Source organism: Suricata suricatta, chromosome 3 (genome assembly GCF_006229205.1).
Source record: "Suricata suricatta isolate VVHF042 chromosome 3, meerkat_22Aug2017_6uvM2_HiC, whole genome shotgun sequence".
Taxonomy (NCBI): Eukaryota; Metazoa; Chordata; class Mammalia; order Carnivora; family Herpestidae; genus Suricata; species Suricata suricatta.
In genome coordinates, this window is record NC_043702.1 from 29,740,642 (window position 1) to 29,763,794 (window position 23,153).

Genomic DNA, 23,153 nt, shown 5'->3' on the forward strand with positions numbered 1-23,153 from the left:
ATGTCTCCTAAATATATCCCTGGAAACTGAAAGAAGCTATTTGAAATGAAGTGGCAAACACATAAAATGGTCAGGGATTTCTCTTTCATTACTGTTATCAAATTTCAAAATTAAAAAGTCAATAGAGGTATAATATTTATTCAGGGGACACAAAGCACATGGAACAATGCTCAAAGGTGCATTTTAAAGACCTTCAAACACGTTAAGGGAGCCAAAGTTATAAGATAATAAAAATACTATTACAGCCCATTAAGCATGTTGTAATGGTGCTTAGGGATGATGCAGTCATGTTTTGCAAAAAGTTATTTTCACCCATCTCCCTGAGAAGAAACTCAATGCAATCCAAATATTCCTAGGAAGATACACAAATATTTCTTTTTTTTTAAGTTTATTTTTCAGAGAGAGATACAGAGCATGAGCAGGGGAGGGCAGAGAGAGAGAGAGGGAGACACAGAATCTGAAGCAGGCTCCAGGCTCCGAGCTGTTACCACAGAGCCCAATGGCCTGATGTGGGGCTTGAACTCATGAACTGCAAGACCACGCCCAAAGCCAAAGTCAGATGCTTAACTGACCGAGCCACCCAGGTGCCCCAAAATATTTCTAGATAATATAGAAACGTACTTTATCACCACTGCAAACCTCAAACATGAATTTGACTATTCAGGATGTGCAGAAGTATAATAAACCAGAAGGAGGATCAAATCAAAAAGTTGTTTGTTTAATGCTTAAATTACTCTGATTTGTCAAAATTAAAAATTCAAAATCAGGTCAAAGGTTCAGGCTTTCAATATTTTGCATATATTGCTCCTGATAAACATATGCTTTACACATTGTAAGGCAACGCTGTTTTGACAAGGGCAAACATTTTCAATGAAATGATAGTTTAATGACCACACTCTTGAAATGACTTTTCATAAAGTGATTTTCAATTTTTTAACCTACATACAACTCAGTAGAAAACACAGTCTAACCGCTATGCTATTAATAATTGCTGTTGATTCTATTATTTTTTTCATTGCTCCATTTCTGGCACCCAGAACAGGGCCAGGACCTATTAAATAATAAATGTGTTTTAAATGCATGTATTAATTACTGAACAATTATCCATATATATGTGCATGGATTATGATTTATATGAATATGTATACAAATACACAGATGGCTTTGGAAATTTAATAAAGGGGAGAGAAGAGAGCTCAGTTGTAAGCACCAACTTTGTGCCCAGATCTTCGTGTTTCACTTACATAGTTTCACTTAACCCTCACAATGACTCTCAACCAAAGTTCACAGAGAATAAGCAACCAGAACAGGCAGCATTCAGAGTCCTAAAGCTAAACACATGGCAGAAACAAAGTGGTGGGATTCCTTGGATCTTTCTGACTGTCAGCACTCCATCATGCTGGCGTCTTGAGAGTCACTCTTTCTCCCACGGCTAGAAGTAATGGACAACCAATTAAGAACAAAATAAAATCACATACCAAAATCTGAAAAATATCAGGCATCTGGTAGAACCTCTGTGCTACACAGGACATCATGAATGAACTGGTAGAAGCCCTCACTAAAGGTACATGATAGCAATGAGTAGGGGACCTGGTTGGAAGATTATCTTGGACCACAAGCAGGATCTGTCTAGATAGCAAGAACTTCTCACTGGTCATTAGAGCCACAGCCATTTAATTGTCCCCATAACCGAGGTTCAAAGATTAACCTGCTGGAGTGTGGGGTAACAACACTTATAATGGTGGAACCAGATTCCTGTACCTTTAGGACTCTCACTGCTCTAACATGCTAATATCAGGATTTACCCTTCTGCCAATATCAGCCTCTCTCAGTCAGTGGCAATGTCTGCTAACACTTTTTTTTTATTATCATATTGAGAGAGTGCTACTGGCATCTAGTGGGTAGAGCCCAGGAATCTGCCAAACATCATATAATGCATAGGCCAGCTCCTCCATGAAGAACCATCTGGCCCAAGATATCAACAGTGTCAAGACTGAGAAATCTTGGTCCGTATCAATATAGGAAACACCTACTTAATTCATTCACCTGTAACCTTGAGTGCCCATGTGGCACACTGTTCTAAGCACCAGGGATATGGTCATAAGCAAATCAGACAATGTCCGTTGTCTGAGAGTTTACATTTAAAAATGGGGGTAGACCTTAAGGATGGACATACAAAGGTGACTTTGGAATACACTACAGTAAACCGGGGAAAAGATGATTGTGACTTTCAGATACAGAAAAGCAGAGGTACAAAAATAGAACAGGAAGCAGTCTATTTGCTATCAAAAGATTTCCCCAGTGAAGCACTATCAAAATGAAAAATGCACCCCATGGAAAATCAAATGACAGATGACAGCTTAAATGAAAATAATCCACTTAAAATTTCTTCTGAACTGTAAACAGTGAGGATTGGCAAAGTTTGTAATAATGAAGCCCTCATTCAAATCCTATTTTTACAAAACTCAACTTTACTTTGCTCCTGTAGGGGATGTGTTCTGGAAAGGTTTTGCTTAATATGACAATCTGTACATGTGGGGAAAGCCAGTGACTGGTCTGGGAATACTCTCTTCTATCACAAGCTGAAAAGCTCTCTTTGAGGCTCTGCAAATTTCAACACCATACTTATCCCGGTGTACCTTTCTATACCTACTGCCAAAAGGCCTTCTACAACTTACAAATGGGTTGCCTTACAAGAGTTTGTTTGCCAACTAGTTACTTGGAACCCAGAATATATATTCCCAGAGAAACAAGACTTGGTTGTAAATAGTGATTAGATCCTTAGCCAGGAAACAAAAAAAAATCTGTATAATTCACATTGTGTCTATATTGAAATAGCAAAGCTAACAGCAGTTTTAAACCTTGTTTCTATGAGACAACAGATTGAAATTCCAATTGCTAGTGCTTACTGATCAGCCACGAGAATGATGCAGGTGAGGGGCTCTCCCGCACCCTGACGTGGGCCTGGTTCTGTGAGCAGGGAGTGTCATGGTCTCAAGCCAGTGGGGGAAAGAGGTAACAATCTTTACCAGTGACAGGAAGTGATGGATGGATGGAGACTGAAATGAAAATTGAAGCCCTGGGAATCAGGTTATGGCTAGAAATGTTTACATCAATTCAGTCAACAAATATTTGGCTAGGTACTGGAGATGCAGGGATGAATAAGGCAGGCTTTATGTCTCTCATCCTAGAATGCGAAGCCTTAAAATGTACCACATTGGTAGAGGAAGTGCGTGACAGACGGGGAAAAGGGATGATGTGTAGGTGGGACTCTGGTACAGAAACAATGAGAATGTCCCAATGAGAGCTTCCTCTTGCAGAAGGACAAGAATCATGAGGGGCGCCTGGGTGGCTCAGTTGGTTGGGCCTCTGACTTCAGCTCAGGTCATGATCTCATGGTTCGTGAGTTCGAGCCCCACATCGGGCTCTTTGCTGACACCTCAAAGCCTGCTTCAGATTCAGTGTCTCCCTTTCTCTCTGCCCCACCCCTGCTTGTGCTGTCTCTATCTCTCAAAAATGAAAAACCATTAAAAACAAATTTTAAAAAAAGAACAAGAATCATGAATTTAACCAGAAATCAGTCTTTGATATAGTAAAAACTTTACAGATTCATCTGGCTGAATAAACTTGCATTTCATAGAAAAGGAAACTGACATTGAAATGCAAGAGTCTAGTTGTAAATTTGGAATAAGACCCAAAATGCTTGGTAATCAAACATCTATTTGTGTCTGCTCTCTAGATTTTACTTTCCTTTTTCATGGCTTCCAAATAAATCAATACCAATCCTTCCTTTTTTTTTTTTTTTTTTACAACTTGTACCCCAGAGAAGCAGGAAAAGCTTGAGTGATTAAATAAGAGTGGACATTAAAAGCCAACTCCTTTATTTTATAGGTGAGAAAACAGAGCTCTTGGGAGACTAAGTAATGTGGCTGACCTCAGACTAAGGTAGAATGAGGGCTGCCTGGCTTGGGGGACTGGCAGATTCTGTTACAGCACCACGAGTGCCACTATCATTATCAAATGCGGAAGACAAGGAAGAAACGATACCTCTGGGAGTAGAGACTATATGTAGACTAGAAAGGCATAGTCTGCTAAGCAATGATTCAATTTTATTTTATTTTTATGAGAGAGAGAGAGAGAAAGAGAGAGCATGTGCACAAGTGAAGGAAGGGCAGAGGGAGAGAGAAAGAATCACAAGCAGCCTCCACACTCAATGCAGAGCCTGACACAGGGTTCAATTCCCTGACTGCAAGATCATGACCTGAGCCAAAATCAAGAGTCAGATACTCAACCAACTGAGCCACCCCAGCACCCCTACACAAAGATTTTAAGTATAATTTCAAACTTATGAAAAATATTGGTTAAAAATCAAAGCTCTAACTCTCTTTGAGATAAATATGGAATCAAAATTTATAAATCAGGAAATTTTGTAGAAAACTTCCATTTATCCGATAAGTGCCCCCAAAATAAACCTGACTGTATTTTGGAAAATTTTCTTTTAAATGCCTTTTTTATTTTTATTATTATTATTTTTATTATTATTGAGACAGAGAGAGACAGCATGAGCGAAGGAGGGACAGAGAGAGAGGGAGACAGAGAATCTGAAACAGGCTCAAGGCTCTGAGCTGTCAGCACAGAACGTGATGCGGGGCTCGAACCCATGAACTGTGAGATTGTGACCTGAGCCGAAGTCAGATGCTTAACAGACTGAGCCACCCAGGATCCCCTTAAATGTCTTAATTCTGGTCCATGGAAATACATTTTCCCCTTGAAAAAAATTAAATATTGAACATTTCATGAATCTACATTTCATCCCTACATGGGGGTCATGCTAATCTTCTCTGTATCGTTCTGAGTCTTTAGCATATGTGCTGCTGAAAGCGAGCACACCCTTGAATTTTTGAAGGCACCATTTCACCCTTGAGTTATTGAGTAGCACTTATAGGTTCTCCCTCATGCTCAACTATCTCTGTGCCTTCATACCCTCCGGCTTCCTTGTGTCGCCTTCTATTCCAAACTAGGCTTCTAGCAGTCCGACAGAAATCAGATCACAAAGAGTGACAGAATACCGGGGAAGGTAAGAGTCCAAAATCTCTAAGAGAAGGCTTTTCAAAAGTTTAATAATCATTACAGTGGCAATTTTGGTGGCTTATAGGCATCTTGGGTGACATCATTTTGAATATATCTTACAGATTTCTTTTGATCTCAGTTCAGTGGCATTTTCAATCACATCTAGAATCTTGACAGTTCGCTGAGTAATTGAGAGACTAGCAATTTAAACTTCAGTGAGCTATGGAGAAATAATTATTAGGAATGTATACAGAATCGGCTTTTCTTTTTTGGTCATATGTTTTAATTTTATATTTGATTTTAAACATTCCTAAGTATTTTGAATACTGTTCTTGATATATGTAAATAATTATTTTAGAATAACAGTTATATGTTTCCTTAGAGTACTGCCCTGGTAAAAGTTATTAGGTAAAAGTTGTCTAAATTAATTAATTCTGGAAACATAATATCTAACAACAGGTACATGAGGGAGACACGAGGTAATGAGAAGGGAAAGAGCGACAAATGAAAAGTTGGAGCCGCCCCAATGAAATCATTAGGAACGAAACGCCTGTTTGTTCTGGTGGCTTCAGAGGCTCCAGAAAACAAATGTGATACATGTGGTAATGACCAGAACCCCCAAAGTAATTCAGGGACACAATTCTAGACACCTGGTAAAGCTCTAAGTCCATATGTCATGTTAGCCAAACATGACTTCACCACACATTATTTGAGGATTCCAAACATGGCTGAAGGGCTCTTTAAACTGACAATCAAGAATGACTCCTAATCCCTACAACATGAAACTACAATCTTACCACATAGTATAAAGTTTTGAAGAGGTATCTTTTCAGTAATAAAAACAGAACAAGCGTGTCCAAATATTCAGTCAGCATAGATGGTTTAGAGGATTTCTAAAGGGTTCATTCCATATGAAACTAGGTTCAAATCACACCAGCGGGAGCACGTTTTATGAAACTTAATAACATCTCCCCACTTTTCTTGCAGCTAACAATCGAATATCTTTTATCAGTCTCCATTCTGCCAAAACGTTTTCTGTATACAAGCTGGCACCATGCAGAAGTTGTCTTGTTCTTTCTTTCCAAGTCTTAGCACTGGTAGCCAAAAAGTGTCTCTGTTGCTCAAATAGTCCGTGCCATCTGCCAGCAGCTTCTCCAGCCTGCGGTACCATCTGCCAGCCACTCTGCTTCTGTGCCCAGGCCACGTTGCCTCTGTGCTATTTCCAATGGCTCTTTCACCATGAAAGAGAGAGAGAGACAGCGAGAGCGAGCGAGAAGGAGTGAACCAGCACCTTTTGATTCTATCCACTTTTGGTAATCATTCCAAACACTGTTCCCTAATCCACTGATTCTCAAGAGGACAAAAAACTCACAATTTTAATAGGAACAATTTCCTTTGATTTTTTTTTTTCTCCTTCCCTGTCGGGATAAAGAATCAGACAGCTACAATACATTAACACAATCAGTCATTAATATAACAAGTTTTTATGGCTATGTTCCCTTTGTGTTTTTATACGGCATTCTTAATTATAATGAATTATTCTTTGGATAAAGAAGCAAAGAGGTGAAAACAACCCTTATTCCTACAGTTAATCCTGATTATTTTAAAAACAACTTCTGGTGGAAATTAATAATTCAGTTGAATGTTATTAACAGTATAATGTTAACTTTATGCCGCACTGCACTGTTCTTCATTCTAATCTACTTAAAATTCCTGACTTTAAAGTAGAAACAACAAGGGCTGCATAACAGTCTCTTAAGGAGGTTAAGCCTAAAGAGTTCGATTAATATTCTCCCTAAGGCCACCAGGAAATTCCTTAAAGCAAGAGGGTTTCAAGCTTTGCTGTGGATTATGCTGAAGAGGTTTTCTTTCTAGGTTTGTCATTACTGGGAATTTATCTAATGTCTCCATCACTGCTCAGGCTTCAGAGGAAGGCCCTTTTTATTCCCAATCACTCATCAGAATCCTAGGATAACTCAACAACCATGAAATTTGGAAGGTTCGCTATCCCTGTACCAAAATTAAATTAGCATTTAAGTGAATGTCAGGAATCAAGTTCACTCATAAGAAATTATATCTTTCTACCCAAATGTCAGAAAATATACATATTTTAAGCCACAACATCTGAGATTTCTCCATCTTTACAGATGGTAATGTTCTCTGTAGGCCTGCCTGATCTTTACAAATGGTGGAGGACACTCTTATTGTATTAACCTTCACATTTCTTTTAAATCTTTTAGATTTGTAAACCACAGACCTTGATGTTGAGGCAGATGGCTATTCTCCTCTGTTTCTAAAAGTAACATGTTTTCTACCCTTAAAATGTGTGTAATAAAAAAATTCTAGCTTTGATTTCCAAAATTTCTATTCATAATAAAATAGTATATATATATACATATATATATATTTCTTATAGTTGAATACTTACATCACTGAGTAAACTTTCACATTATTATCATTATGCATATTCTGATTCAAGAAGAAAAAAGATACTGGCTCTTAAATTTTGCTCTTAAATTTCACAAATACTTTTTGCCTCACAGCAAATTATTTTTAACAAAATTTCTACGGAAATGGTATTTACTTCACATTTAAGATTTTATATTCCAAATTCACTAAAATATGGGAATGGAGAAAGTTCCTCAAGACATTTAGTTTTCCTCAAATACTAAAATCACGTAGAGTATCAGAAATATGGGAATGATAAATAATGTTGTTAGAATTAAAAGCCATAAATATTCTAAAACAGAAGAATGTTTTTATAAATTCTAATTGAGATAAATACAAATGTATTTTTTTCTTTTTCAATGATCATATATATTTGAGAGAGATGGCACACAAGGGGGGGAGGGGCAGAGAGAGACACTGAGACAGAATCCAAAGCAGGCTCCAGGCTCTGAGCTGTCAGCACAGACCCCAACATGAAGCTCGAACTCCTGAGCTGTGAGATCATGACCTGAGATGAAGTCAGACTCCCAACACACTGAGTCACCCAGATGCCCCAAAAGAAATGTAGTTTAAATCACTGTGATTCTGATACTTGAAAAAGATTGTACATGTTGAAAATTAAGAGTTTTAATATGATGGTCTTCATAAATTATTTGATACCATGATTGGGTAGTTTCCATAAGTTTATAGTCATTAATATACTATTAGATCCACGTAGAAGCTAACATAAAGATGGCAGCTACAAACACAGATGAACTCTGAGGGGGTTAGGTTGAAACACAAATCCAAGACAGCAAATGTTCAATCTACTCTCATCTCCTCAAATGATCAAGGATCTTCTGGGAAACACAACTGCCCGATTCCTTCTCTCGCAGGGTGAACTCTCAAGCAGGACAACCCATAAAGGTACGGACAGAGTAAAAAACTGATACAAACAATTGTCATTCTCAAGAAAAAGAGTTATATTCTGATGAGGAGGCTCTTCCCTAAAATGCATGGTGCAAAGTCGTGAACTGATGAAGAAGGCTGTGCCTTCATGAAGCTTGTCAATTATATTAGCAGAAGAAATTTGGGGAAAAAAAAGATACTGAAAGTTCACTAGGGAATTGATATGTAGCATTGGAAAAGTGATAGAAAAATAGATAATGTTTTGGGTTTTGCTGACAAGTTAGCAGTGACTGATGAGTGGTGGATATTTTTTTTTTTTAACTAAGAGAGGGGAGGGTAAAAAGAAGAAAATTATTCAAAGTAATCTAATTATACCACCATGGACATCACACAACTATATATATTTTTTTGACCTGAAATCTTAGAAGTTTACATACCTTTATGATAAAGAGACTAATATTTTTCCCTAATGTTCATCCTTCTGAACAGAATGAGAGAGTATCTTTTGTTTAGGAGATTTAGCCCTATATCCCCAAGATATCAACCATTCTAAAAGTTACTGAATGTTCACTATGTGTCTCTCACTATGGAATCCTCACCCAAGTGCATTGTCTCCATATGCTTGGTGGACAGCAATGGGACCATTAGTGTTCTCCTGAATCTTCCATCACTACTCTTTATTTTCTGCTTCACTGTCACTCAGCAGATTGTCCAGACTATCTTGCTTACCTTACCTCCTCATTTCAAACTAGATTCCATTTATTTGAGAGATTCTTCATTACATGTGCACTCTTGGTTTAGATTATTCTCATCACTTCTACTTCACCTTTCCATTTGCCTTACTACATTAAAGAAATGTTACCTAAAAAAGTATTAAGAAGTGTCTCCCAACTGAACTGCACCACTTTGATACAGACCAGGAAAAGTGTGGTCTCCTCACATCTTTGTTCCAATTAACCAATCTTCAGTTTCTGGACCCCCGACTTCTTGTCCTTCTATTGTTCCCTAGCCTCATCTTACATCACTGTTTCTCTTGTGTACTTTACTGCACTGTTAGTTTCCTTAGGTTCCTCCCAAACTCTGCTCCAACTCAGATCTTATATGCTCCCCTCACTTGACCTAGAACGTTCTATCTACCCCCTGCTCTTTCATCGCTGCCTCCATCTCTTCCTGGGAGTCTCACGCATAACACCTCTGCCTCTAAAATGTTTGTTTGACCTCTGCCTACATTTAAGTAAAACTTCTCTATCATCAGTTTCTCGAATCCTTTACTTTTTCTAATCAGCATCTACTACAACTCATAATTACATATTTATTCATGCAATGATTTATTAACATGTGTTCCTCCCTCTAGACAGAGACCCATGTGGGCAAAGATCATATTTGTCGTGTTCAGTATTATCTCCTCAGCTTCTAGCACCGTGCTCACTGCATAAAAAGTGCTCAGTTCATATCGGTGGAACAAAAGGCGATTGAACATCTTTTCAAGCTGTTTTTGTTTGTTATTCTCCAAAGTTGGTTCATCATTCACTTAATTATCTGTTACAATTGTTAGCTTGTTGTTTTGTTTGCTGAGCTTGGGGGTTGGGTTTATCCTGTGTAACACAAGACAGCACAGAATGAGGACGGACCGACAACTGCAGTGTGAGCCTGCTGCCCACGTGCCCCACCCCTGCCTACCATTCCGTGCCAGCTCATTCCCGCATCCAAGCTTCCTTCAACCATTACTGAATTGTTATTCCCAACTCAACTCCAATGTGGCACCCACCAAGCCAACTTCCCTGACTCCCCACGCTGACTGAGATGATCTCTTTGTGATTCTAAAATCCCCTATTTCAATATTATGGAGGGCAGTCAAGAACTTATCCATCTGTCTCTCTCATAGACTCTTCAAATTAGGAAACATATATTATTCAAATTGCACCTAGCACATAGTAACACTTCATGTAATTTGATAAATGATTGGATACTTAATGCTGATAAGAGTAAAAAAAGAAAGGTGGTTACAAAGTAAATGGGCAGAAAGTAGGTAACCCTTTCCAAATTCTTGCACATTTTGATATTCAAATAGTCCAAAAAACTCCAAGACATTAATATTCAGTAAGAATTAAGTAAGAAATATCATTCAATGACTTAGGACTGGAAATAATTTCACCATGTTAACTTTTATTAAGGCATCGAATCAGTGGGGCACCTGGATGGCTCAGTCAGTTGTGCGTCCAACTCAGGCTCAGGTCATAATCTCACAATTTGTCGGTTCGAGCCCCGCATCGGGCTCTGTGCTGATCACTAGCTCGAAGCCTGAAGGCTGCTTCAGATTCTGTGTCTCTTTCTCTCTCTACCCCTCCCCTGTTCATGCTCTGTCTCTCAAAAATTGAATCAAATTGTGGTGGATTGCTCTTTATTATATATTTTATTAGTGACAACAATATTCAACAGTTCCCAATCCATCTCAATTAAAGAAATTTTAGCTAAGTTAGAAAGGCTTTAAAACTTAAGTTACAGTGGAATAATTAGAATAGCTTGTATAATTAAGAAACAAGACACTCTGGAGCATTGTATTTCTGCAGAATTATTGCCTGTCTCAAGCACATTAAGACCACAACCACCAGAAGCACACTGCTATGGTCTCTTGGGAAATACTTTAATCCCCAGAAATCCACTGCTTAAAGCACTTGTATATATGGATTTTTTTCCAGTCTTTAAATATCAACTCTGATAAAAATTTTGTTTAATGTTCATCATAATGTTCTAAGTTGTATGTCGAAAAAGTAAAACTATGCTCTTTTTCAATACGGACGTATAAAATGTTGAACAAAAGGCAATACACAATCATATGCTTCATTATAAAATTACCTTTATGTATTATCATAGGAAGTTATAATAAGCCTTAACTAGCTTACTATACTTATATACTTACATATATAATATTTTGCATAATTGCAATTATGAAAATTAAAGAGCACAGCATTCCACTGGAATTTAAAAGAGCAATAATCTAAAACACGGTAAAGAAAACAGCCTCCCAAAATGGCTGCTTTTGCCAAGCAAAACTTGTTATAAGAACCTAAAAAAAAAATAAAACCTCTCCTGACTGTGTTAAAGGCCAGCCATATATAAAACACTATTATCATTTTACTTCCTGATACCTCTGTTTATATCACACTGTGGAAGTTGTAATGATTTCATACTCACACTATTTTACCTATCAAAACCACCAATAAAAAGGATAGTTCAAAAGTGTGGTCTTTGTATTTTTGTTGAGATCACTATCCTGGCCAGTTGATACTGAGCCTTCAAATGCAAAGTACCCATTTATTAACAAGGACAGAACTAAGCTTTCTAATCTGTGTAACCTGTGTAAAATACTTACATGCAATTTCAAATACAGTTTAATAGAAATTGATAACTATCAAGGAATTGTGGGGTTTTTTTTAAGTTTATTTATTTATTTTGAGAGAGAGTGAGCAAGGAGGGAAGGGGCAGAGAGAGAGAATCCCAGGCAGGCTCTGTGCTGACAGCATTCAAAGCCAGATACAGGGCTCAAACTCATGAACTGTGAGATAATGAAACCAAGAGTTGGACACTTAACCAACTGAGCAACCTAGGTGCCCCAGGAATTGCGTTTTAAAGTTAATGGTAGAATAAATGTTTGTATAACTTTTTTAAAATTCAGAATCTAGCTTGGCATAATGTTTACTTTCCACTCATGCTGACAAGCAGTTAAATTCTATTTATTACATCTTTCCAATGTTATGTTAGTCTCCCAATAATCTGTTATTTCCAAAGCCTTAGGGAAATCCACTTGACCGAGGAGGGGATCGGGGAAGATCTACTTCTTACCACACTCCTCCAGAGCTTACACTTAGCAAAATCACATGTGCAGGCTGATTTTTTAAATATTTCCTGTTCTTGTTCCCCAGTCATTATCGGTGGCTATAAGAGGAAAGCAGAAAGGGAAGGACGTGTCTCACCAAGATGGATAAAGGGAAAACAATGGAGCACACTGATATAAACTAGAGTAAGTCACTATGCTTCATCTTCTAAAGGCAGAGATCACTGACATTCCATTTGGGAAGTCTGTATCACTCAAGTTGTTCTGACCTGTAGAAGCACTTTCCCTGCTCTAAGGAAAACTCCTTACCAGAAAAAATAAGCACATTCTAGTAAAAAATGCAAGCCTAATTAAACTCTTGAGTGTAGAAGGGAGAAGACCACAGTATTTCTGCACTTATTTCTCTTACTTCACCAGATGGTGACAATATGATTCCTTGAACAGCATTCAGTGCAATTTTCCCAACAGTCACAATGATCAAACTACCAGTACAAAGACAACATGACCACAGGTGGAGTAGTGGGAGATGTCACACAAAACACAGAGATACCTTAAGCAAAGTCCTTGCCTTGGCTCACCAAGTATGCCACCTCGTAGGTGGAGTCTGGAACATCACCAATTGGTCAACGTTTGCTTAGATGATGAAGATAAAGAGTAACACACCAAAAGATAGGAGTCAGGGATGTTGAGAAAGCCCCCAGCACTGCCTGCTGGAAGCAAGCAGATAAAATGCACTCATGACACACACTTAAGACAGCAACTTCCTGCTGAACCAGGATCACCGAATGCAGCGGCTTCCTTAGCCTTTTGAGGTTTTCATCACATCCACCTCGTTAATCGTATATGCATCTCCATAGTTTGATTAAGGCTGTTCACCCAGATCCATTTCTCAAAAGCTTATGAGTCCCAGTCACAATTAAAAAAAAAAATCTCAGCTGTGCCAGAAAGGTTTACTTTCTGCAAAATATCAAGGGGACACATGGCTTCAATTACTGCTATTCTACTGGAAGAATGAATTCAACAACGACAGGCTCCTCCCCATGTATATTTACCTAGTAGGAAAATCAGGAGAGAAAGAACAACAAAACAGGTATAAGGTATCACCAAATTTCACATCAAATACTGTTTACAGTGTGAGATAAAATGTAAACTAAGCTTCAACTAGCAAATCTGCAAGCACTGGCTTTTGGCCAAAGCAAACTATTCAAGTTGTTTAAGACGAGCAGTGACCATCTGAGAGCTGGACTAACGTGTACCAGCTCGGAAGGAGTGGTGTTTGTGTGCGTGTGGGCATTTGCATAGTTACGTGTGCACATGGGATACTAGGTGCCAACCACTCAGTTATGAGAAAGGTACATGACACTTCATTCTTTATGTGCTAACTGTCCCTCTCTCCATCAGCATAAACCATAACTACTTTCAGAAACACTCAATGATAATTTACTTATCTTCCTATAAAAGAATATACTCTTTTAACTCCAGATTTTAAGGATTACAGAGACCAGCAAGAAAAAAATGCCAGTGCTAACATAAATATAGATCCCAGCCATAAGTAAGTAAATACTATCAGACATAAGAAAACAGTGTTTTGGGAAACTTTTTTCCTTTAAGGTTGTCTCATTCTTACAAATGCTAAGTAAGGTGTCATTAATCAATCATTAACTCAATGTTCATGAAGCCCTAATAGGTAGAAATACAGTCTTTAAAAGATTCTTTAGGGGCACCTTGGTGGCTCAGTTGGTTAAGCTTCCAACTTTGGCTCAGGTCATGATATCAAGGTCTGTGAGTTCAAGCCCCGCGTTGGGCTCTGTGCTGACAGCTCAGAGCCTGGAGCCTGCTTTGGATTCTGTGTCTCCCTCTCTCTCTGCCCCTCCCTTGCTCATGCTCTGTCTCTCTGTCTCAAAAATAAACAAACATTTATAAAAATTCTTTAAATTACTGTTTGGTATGAAAAGATTATACTGACACTTAAATTTCATGGAAGGTTTAGAAGGTAGATGAGAAGATGCACTTTGGTATTCCACGTATGCCACCAGGCTTCTGCTACTGGTTAGAATTCAGCACCTCCAACTGCACTCATCTGAAAGGCGGTAGGAAGGTCGGTGTGCAGCCCAGTCATGCGCTGAGACAGCAGAGCAGGGTGGCCGAGTTTAGAAGTCGTAATTATAAATACACTTAGCAAAAGACTTTCGATAAGAATATACATACAGTCATTTATGAATTTGGAAATAATCCTAATTCTCAGGAGGTTCTGAGTGTCCTATATGCCCTACAGAGTATTCATTTTTCTATCTACCAGAAAAATGACAGCTTTCTAATTATTCTGTCAAGATTAATAGACCCCAAATTTGACTCTTAAATCTCAGTGGATGTCTTTTTTCAATAGCCACTAATTCTCATTGTGACATTTTTCCTCCCTAAAATGATGTGTTGCAAGGATTTTCATAAAGTCAATTTATAGACCCAAGCAACGTCTAAATCACAGAACTAGAGTGATACAATCATGATAAATTAGCAAACAACCTTAAAGAATCCTAACAAGTACTTTAAAAAGAACCTTAGAGATGGGTTTTTAAAATTGCTAATGATGAACTCAAAACCTCAGCTTCTAGCAAGATGAAACCCTAAATGAAAAACATAACAAAACCAGATAACATTTTTCAATTAAAAAATAAAAGTTATAAAGCAAAAGCAATAAAGAATCCATACAGGTTAAAATCAAGTGAAAGAAGGACCCAAGAAATTAGTTACCACTAAAGTCTGATATTTCTTTGAGCATATAAGATAAAACTTAGTAATGCTGACATAATTCATTTGCATGGGGTACAGGAGAAAGGAAACGACCTTTAGGCAATGCTGAAGATAGCGAGTTTATAGTGGATATTCCCAGCAGATAGTAAGAAAAATCTAGGACTTAAAAACATTATATTATCATTGCAGTGTTGAGAAATTGCCTGCACAGAGAACAGCACGTAAACTTGACCATCTTGACACTGGTAGTAGGTGAAAGGAGGGTAAGGGAGAAATCACATCTGAATGCATGCATCCTTCCTAAATCACAAACATGAGAGCGTGAGAATTTAAAATGACTGGATAGGAATGCTCCCAAATGGCTGGCAGGAAAAGATACACAAATATTCTAAACAATTCCCACATAACACTAAAGAATATAGCTTTATTTTTAAAAAGATCTTTTAATGTTTATTTATTTTTGAGAGACAGCAGAGCATGAGCAGGGGAGGGGCAGAGAGAGAGTGAGACACAGAATCTGAAGCAGGCTCCAGGCTCTGAGCTGTCAGCACAAAGCCCAACATGGGGCTCAAACCCATGAACTAAGAGATCATGACTTGAGCTGAAATCAAAAGCTTATCTGACTGAGCCCCTCAGGTGCCCCAAGAATGTAACTTTAAATAAGAAAAAGGTACTATGAATGAAAAGGCCTGCAGAAACAGTAGAATCAAATCTTAAGCGAGATCACATTTCAGAATGTTAAAACAGAAAATGTAAAATAATGGTTTCGTGTGTTAAAGAAATAAAAAGAAAACTGAAAACAAAGAATAATTAACCATAAAATGATAGAGCTGGCCTTATATAAAACAATGATAAAAAACAGCTGAAATTAAAAGCAGGAAGAATGTAACATGGCATATTAGATATTGCTCAAGGGGAAAAAAATCATGAAATAAAAAATGAGATTTGAAGAAACAATCCAGGTGGAGCTTATAGAAATTAAGAGATGCAAAATGTAAGAATATGTGATTTAAGAGGCATGGAAGATAGGCAGCCAGTCCACCAGGTATTTAGTCCAAGTTTCAGGCAGATAACCCTCAAGACAAAATATTTAAAGAGATAACTGCTTTACGTTTTTCCAGAATTATCAAAAGTTCACAAATGTCATATCCACAAGTCTCAAACATGATAAAGTTACAAAATAAAAACTCGATCTATGCATATCATAAGGAAACTTAAAAACAAAAAAGGAACAATTTAAAAACAGTAAGAATAGATACAGAAACTGTGAGTACACTAAGAAGAGACATCTTGCCAACAATCACAGAAACCAAAACATGATGGTATGATGTTTTTCAGTATGCTGACAGCAATAGTCAATTTATAATCCTATACCTACGAAAATTAATTCCTAATAGCAGAAATGGAAGAGACTTCAAACAAGAATATTTACTATTTAAGGCTTTATTAATTATGCATCTTAAATCACCTAGTTTTTTCATGACACTTGACAGGCTAACTCTGAAATTTTTATGGGGAATTCAAAAAATTATACACTATAGCACATAAAAAATAACACAGCCCTGAAGAGAAACATCATGATGAAGGCTGTGCCCTACCTATGAGCCAATCCTATTAGATACTGCAACCCTTTCCACAACCTTATTCATCTCAATTCTTTGTTTTACTTTTTATTCTGAGAGGGGAAAATAAAACTCACCTTTTAACAAACTTATTTAATATTTATTGTCTATGTGTCTGTCTCCCTGTAATACAGTATCTGTTCTACAGGGCAAGAATCTTTGTTTTGCTCACTGAGTTACCTCATGCACCTAGAAAACAACACACTGTGCACAATAGGCACTCAATAAATATGTGTTAAATGAATGGGTAAAACATGAATTTTTAAAGATAGGCAAACTGGTCAATAAACCAAACAGAGAGCTCAGGAGCAGATTCATGTCATTTATGACATATTTCATCACTGAAGAAAGGGTGGGTTTTCATTAAATGGTTCCAGTATAGCTAGTTATCCAATTAAAAAAAGAAATGAGACCTCTATATCACATAATATTCAATGAATTATAGATGGATTAAATATTTTATTTAGAGGTGCCTGAATGGCTCAGTGGTTAAACGACTTACTCTTGGTTTCAGCTAAGATCAAGATCTCATGGGTCATGGGTTCAAGCCCCACAATGAGCTCTGAGCTGACAATAAGGGATTTGCACTGGATTCTCTCTCCCTCTTTCTCTGCCCCCTTTCACTCATGCTCACTCTCTTGCTTTCTTAAAATAAGTAAACTTAAAAAAATATATATTTAATATTTTTAAGACATTGTGATGAGAAAGGATTTCCTAAACAAGATTTTAAAAAACAACTTATGGGTGGCTCAGTTGGTTAAGCATCCAACTTTGGCTCAAGTCATGATCTCGTGATTCACAGGTTCAAGCCCCACGTTGGGCTCTGTGCTGACAGCTCAGACAGAGCCTGGAGCCTGCTTCATGAATTCTGTGTCCCCCTTTTTCTCTGCCCCTCCCCACTCATACTCTCTCTCTCAAAAATAAATAAAACATTAAAAATTTTTTAAAAATTAAAAAATAAAAAACAATGAAGAATGACAAATTTAACTGTATTAAGACATTTCCTTTATCAAAAGGAAAGAGTGAAATAAAACACCTAGAACAGAAAAAAAATGACACTGACAAGATATCAATATTCAGGATGTGAAAAAAAGTTTATAAATTAATATCCTTCAGTGCAAAGGGAAAATGAGCAAAAGTGATAAATGTATCTTTGAGAAGAAATAAATGACTCATTAACACATGAAAATATATAACTTTGCTAACAATTAGAATAATTTATAAATGAAATTCTTACAAGATATGGTTTTATTTTACTTTATTTTTTTTAGGTAATCTCTATGCCGAACATGGGGCTCAAACTCATGACCCAGAGATCAAGAGTCACATACTCTACTGACTGAGCCAGCCAGGCACCCCTATGAGACATGATTTTATACCCACTTGACTGGCAGCAATTAAGAAGTTGGGCCAATGTTATTACAAAGGAATGGTGTGATAGGTACTCCTTTATCCAGTTGGTGGAGGTGGGTACTACAACCGTATATGAGGGACTAGCTTGATGATATTAGTGAAAGTTAAGCACACACCCAAACATCATACAATTCCATTACTACAGAGAATCCAGCAGGCGGGGCCCTGGAAATGTGTACAACAATCTTCATGATAGCACTGTGCTTCAGAATGACAGCAGAACACAACCAAAATATCCATAAACAGTAAAACAGTTGAAGAAAGCAATTTGATGTACTCCTGTAATTATTACATAGCGGCTGAGATAAAATCATATTTCCAGGTTGCAATTTTTTTTAAGTAGGCTTCACACCCAGCATGGAGCCCAACACAGGGCTTGAGTTCACAACCCTGAGACCAAGACCCTGGCTGAGATCAAGAGTCGACCACTTCCACTTAACTAACTGAGTCGCCTAGGTACCCTATAATCTTTTTTTTTTTTTTAAGATAAAGTAGGATGGGCTAAAAAATACAAGAGCCCTTGATTCATAGTAAATATAACTATAGTTTTGTGAAATTTCAGTTTGCATTCTCTGTGTGTACTCATTCGCAATGAAAACATATTTCCTGTGTGTGGTGGCTGCCCGTCAAAATGATGTGAAAACCATTGCTCTACAGTACTGACAACGGATGACCGGGGCTATTCCTGTCAACATGAACAAATTAAAAACATCATGTGCAAAAAGTTACAGAAGAATAGGTATTATAAATTTCCGTCAAGAAAACTTTTGTGGGAACGGTCTTTCCCTTAATCTGTGTGGTGACTACATAGGACTATGTGACTACTGAAACTATCCATATATATTTACATATGGTCTTTGGTATATCTGTCTCACAATACCACTAACAAGCTTAAAATAGGGCCATTTTAAAATATGTAATACATTTTATAAGCAGGGAATGATCCCACTGTGTCTGACTCTATAATTCCTTCTTTCATCCCCAGTCATAGAAGATGTGTTGGAGAAGCACAGAGGGGAGGTTAGGGACACTGGGGATGTTCCCTGTGGGTCAGGAAGTTGAACACCTTTCAGGCGGTCAGAATCTCCTGGTAAAATAATTATTTCCTCTCACCCATGGATAATAGATTCATCCAAAGAAAAATTGAAGACAATGGGATAAGAAATACACTCTGGCATATAAAGCTTCAATAAATACTGTCTAATATTCTACAATATGATAACAGTACATATAAACATTTCTCATTGATAACTATTAGCATTTTTTTTTAGCAATTACAATTCTTCAGTGTACATACCTGTGTATTTCTCTAAGAAAATGTGTAGCATTTGAATGCTGGATCAAAAGTTTCCACAGGGGAGAATGATGATAAACTTTCAAAACTATTTCTCAAATCAATTATTATCTATACAAGTAATTTGGAGGACAAGATGTTTTTTAAATAGTTAACCTCCTCAGTGAGTTTGAGATTGATGCACACCTGTGAAGGTTACAATTTTATATTAACAACAAGTGAAATCAAAAGCTATTCACCTCTAGCTTATATAAAGGCAAGGGTGCCCACGCAAGGCGCTCAGAATTCAAAGACATCAGCTATACGCTTATATTCCACAAGCGTAAATCAGATTTCATGCGTGTGTGCAATCTTCAGACTTGTTTTTCATATATTATAAAGCACAAATGAATACCATCAAGATTGTAAAAATTTATTTTATTGGATACCATCCCTTACATACCTAATAATGTAATTTTTAGTCTATGAGAAAAATATGGACAATATTAATATATATTTCTAGTCAGTCTTTTAGACTTTCTGTTATAAAGCTTGCAATAAAAAATTCTGTAAGCACTGTGCAAAATAAATTACACCCATCTAAAGTTAAGAATTCCTACATGAAAAAGTTGTTCGAGCCAAAGTTAAATCTTGAAATATCAGAATATACAACTTTAAATAAACTAGTTATTTTCCCCTTCATACTTCTTTCTAAGTCAGCAGGAACATCCCAGAACATAATGAATAGTGGCTATGTATACTTTTTATGGCTTCCAGTTTATTTATTCTCTTTGAGGGTAACATTAACACCTGTCAGATTATAGTCTATTACATTCTCCCAAATTGACTTTCAACTCAACACATGCTTCTATTTTCAACTCTCACTTAGCTCTAGGTAATCCTAAGCATGCATTTTCCTATTCTAAGACGTGTACTCTGGGAGGGTTTGTATCTCAAACTTTTATCTTTCCCCCTTGTCAATAATTTGACCTAAGACTGTGGCTCAGTGGAGAGAGGATGGAGTTAAGAGGGCATGGAGCAGAAGTCAAATGGTAATAAAATCACATTTTAAAATATAATAACCTTAAAAATATATCTAGAAGGGTAAATCAGAAAAGGAGATTATTAATAAAGCTTGAAATAAAATGGAATTTTTGACATACTAGTTCAAGTTCTTATTTGAAACCAATATCTTATAAAAATCTTCTCACAAAAGAAATTAACAGGTTGGTTAAAGCTAAAAAAAAAAAAGTTTAGAATCGGTTAAGCGTCTGACTGGCTCAGGTCATGATCTGGTAATCAGTGAGTTCGAATCCCATGTAAGGCTCTGTGCTGACAGCTCAGAGCATGGAGCCTGTTTCAAATTCTGTGTCACCCTTTCTCTCTGCCCTTCCTCCACTCACACTCTGTCTCTCTCTCTCAAAAATAAACATTAAAATATTTTAAGTTTATCTCAGTAGAAATAATGCTTTACCATTTAATACTTACTGACTCCTACCATATACATGGCACTGTGCAGGGCTACAGGTATCATGTAAAAAACATATCTACACTCAGCCGCTGCCATCAAGATATCCGCAAGTTATTGCCAGAATTTTTACTTGAATTTAGTAACTTTTAATAACACACATGACTAATGACATCTCACTGAGAACATTTTTCCTATATCATAAAGCTGAATTTCTATAGAAACTGTTTTACAATTAAAATACTAAGTTAAAAAATTAAATTTAGCAGTGGTACCTGGAAGGCTCAGTCGGTTAAGCATCTGACTTCAGCTCAGGTCATGATCTCACGGTCAGTGAGTTCGAGCCCCAAGTCAGGATCTGTGCTGACAGCTCAGAGCCTGGAGCCTGCTTTGGATTCTGTGTCTCCCCCTCTCTCTGCACCTCCCTTGCTCGAGCTCTGTCTCTCAAAAATGAATAAATGGTTTTTTAAATTTTTGTTATGTTTTTTATTTATTTTTGAGAGACAGAGAGAGATAGCACGAGCAGGGGAAGGTCAGAAAGAGAGGGAGAGACAGAATCTGAAGGAGGCTCCAGGCTCTGAGCTAGTAGTCAGCACAGAGCCCAACACAGGGCTTGAACCACGAATGGTGAAATGATGACCTGAGCTGAAGCCGGATGCTTAACTGACGGAGCCACCCAGGTGCCCCCAAAATGAATAAATGTTAAAAAAAAATTTAAATACTAAGTTAGAAAATTAAATTTAGCATTTTAAAACAAATATTGCAGGTCAAACTTTAACTGGCTGTGATTCACAGTTCAGAATTATTCTCATGTTGCTGTTATTTTCCTATCTGTGACTTTTTACTTGTGGTGGTACAAACATTATTTACTCTCTCAGGTGAGTAACTTAAGAACAATTACATGACTTTTCTACAGAAGTATTACTTAGTTCCCTGACATCAGTTTCGATAAAACAAGAACAATATGTGCACACATTCCAAAGATAACCATCTTCTTTGGGACAGGCTTACTTGCATTTGGATGAGATAATGTCTGTACTTCCTAGCATAGTTCATGGCCAACTAGTTGTTTCTCATTAAAGAGTGGTTTCCATATTCTCTCTACTAATTTGCTAAAACCATTTGACAAAGTTTAAATTCTTTTATGACATATGTGTTTTACCATTATTCATACACAAAACTGCTATTAAATAAAATTATTGTTGCCTGATGGTGGGGGCTATCAGGTCAACATATCATTTTAAGAATCAATGGTATAAAAATACAAGCCATCTATAGAGCTTCCGAATAACATATGTGCACAAACAAGAAAGGAAATAAAGACTCTGCTGGAAGAAGCACAAAAGTCAGTTTTGATGCAGAGGTGAGGCTTCAGAGCCAGAGACAGGCTGACCACGTTTAATTCTATCCCTGGCTTTAAACTTAGGGCAAATTAACTTAGGAAAGAAATAAGGCAACTCACAAAGATTGATGGAAGAGTGCATGTCAACACCTAGCTCAGTAACTAGTAACTAATCCAACCAGGAGGCAGATTGCCAAACTTTTGGCCAAGGCTTGCCCTCACTGCCCCCCAACTTTCTACACGTACACCAGTTCTCAAAGTGTGGATCCAAGACTACTTGCATCAGTACCATTTGGGAACTTGTTAGAAATGTAGATTCTCAGGCTCTAGTTCAGACCCGCTGGATCAGAAACCACAAGTGGAGCCCAGAAACTTGTATCGGCAATCAGGCTCCCAGGGATTCTGATGCATACTTCAGTCTGATAGTCGCTTTGCCACCATGGCTCTGAAACTGATGAACAAGTTGCCAAGGTTAGCAAAATGACCCACTTTGCTTTATTTTAGAATAACTTTTCCTAATGACTCAGCTTCCTTTCAAGGAATGCAATAATTCTGTGGGGTGGAGGTAGCAGGTGTCAGTGAATCAGCTCTGGAGGAATTAGGAAAGTAGCACGTAGTGCGGGCAATTTTCTTCATCAGGAGTCGGGCTTCGACCAAGAGTCAAAATGTTCTAAAGTTAAAAAATATACTGTTTTGCCAATTTTTTTCTAGCACGGTGCTCAGAAATCTTAAGCAGCTATAACAAAAACCATCCTCCAACTCCAGGGAGTTTTTAAAGATAAATTTAAATGAGAAAACTCCTCTAATTTTTCAGGCACATTTAAGAAGTTTAATTATTAGATTCTCCCCTTTCATTCTTTAAGAACACATTTTATTCTTTTCTAACACTGATCCCTCATTATTTATGAAATTCTTCACTCCAGATGTGCTCCATATATCACTATTTTTGAGGCTCTTAATCCTCATTTGAAAAACATTACCCTTTAAGGAAATGAAAGGATCTAAGACCACCTTAATTCCACAGCATATAAATTCCATACAAT

General features: G+C 37.3%; 1 protein-coding gene and 1 non-coding gene across 2 annotated transcripts in view; both read right to left on the bottom strand.

Annotated features, from left to right (window-relative positions):
- The window catches only part of PARD3B (par-3 family cell polarity regulator beta), a 1,000,837-nt gene that overhangs the window by 687,713 nt on the left and 289,971 nt on the right, over positions 1-23,153 (bottom strand). The window lies entirely within an intron of this gene.
- LOC115288786 lies at positions 4,779-4,888 on the bottom strand. Its single transcript, XR_003907188.1, has one exon. It is a non-coding gene; the product is annotated as a U6 spliceosomal RNA (small nuclear RNA).